General features: G+C 55.3%; 1 pseudogene; it reads left to right on the top strand.

The window, feature by feature from the left end:
* The first annotated feature begins 342 nt into the window (after positions 1 to 342).
* On the top strand, positions 343 to 442 carry LOC129694158 (U2 spliceosomal RNA; annotated as a pseudogene).
* Positions 443 to 1,104: the final 662 nt, after the last annotated feature.

The following is a 1,104-nucleotide window of genomic DNA, read 5'->3' as shown; positions in this document are numbered from 1 at the left end:
AGACATGGACCGGGTCCATGTAAGCTGCAGAAAGCTGGCGGGGGAGAACCGCGGAGTGCGGGCAGCCGGCAGGAGCAGCAACGGCAGCGGCAGGAGCAGCAACGGCACAACGTTTTCCGGAGAGGAAAACACCTGTGCCCAACTTCGCTCCCGCACCAGGGGAAAAAATTCACAAAATACAAGTATGCCAGTCTCGCTTTGGAAGCGAGTCTGGCTTGAAGCAGCGCTACCGGCCAGCACCGAGGCTCACAAAACTGGAGTGGGGTTGACTGGCTGCAATCGACCGCGAGGGACCAGTACCGTGAGTACCGGGGTCGGTCCCAGCGGTTTTTAGTTACAGAGATCGCTTCTCGGCCTTTTGGCTAAGATCAAGTGTAGTATCTGTTCTTATCAATTTAATATCCGATACGTCCCTTATCTAGGGACCATATAAGGAGCACTGAGAGCGTTGGAGCCGGGTTTTGACCGGCTACACAGCAAAATCCCGACGAATCTGGTCCAACCCCACGGACCCCATTAAATTGAGTGGCGGTGCAGGCTCGAGGGGCTGAATGGCCTGCTCCTGCACCTAATTTCTATGTTTTTTCATAAAAATCTGTTTGTTAATCCTTTGGTTAAAGTATTAGATGGGTCCAGGGCGCTGGAAGTGCGGAGACGGCGTGGACCCGCTAGCCCACGCTGGAGGAAGCCGGTACGAGTGGCTGCAGCATGACAGCAGCCAGCACAGGTGCCTGTGAGTACCGGGACCGTGTGGAGAGGTGGACCTACATACAAGACCAGTGCGGTCAGCGGTGGGGCGAGGAAAACCCGCATACCAGTGCCCGTGTGTACGGGGGACGGAAACAGCGGGGGAAAAAAGGAGCTCCTTCACAGTAGCAGTCACATGGATGTGGAGACTAGCCACAGTGGGCAGGAGGTAAGCCCCACATGGGTACCCCGTGCGGGACCCCTAGAGATATCTAACTCTATAAAAAAGAGTAGGCAGGACCCTGATGGGCCAGAGCCTGGTAATACAGCGTCCCATGATCCTAACACAGCAGGGACTCTGCTGGACATGGTGGCTGATTACTTTAAACCAAGTCAAACAGGGGTAGACTTGGATCC

Source organism: Leucoraja erinacea, unplaced genomic scaffold, assembly GCF_028641065.1.
Source record: "Leucoraja erinacea ecotype New England unplaced genomic scaffold, Leri_hhj_1 Leri_55S, whole genome shotgun sequence".
Taxonomy (NCBI): Eukaryota; Metazoa; Chordata; class Chondrichthyes; order Rajiformes; family Rajidae; genus Leucoraja; species Leucoraja erinaceus.
Note: the sequence above shows the minus strand (reverse complement) of the source record. Positions and strands in the feature narration are given on the sequence as shown.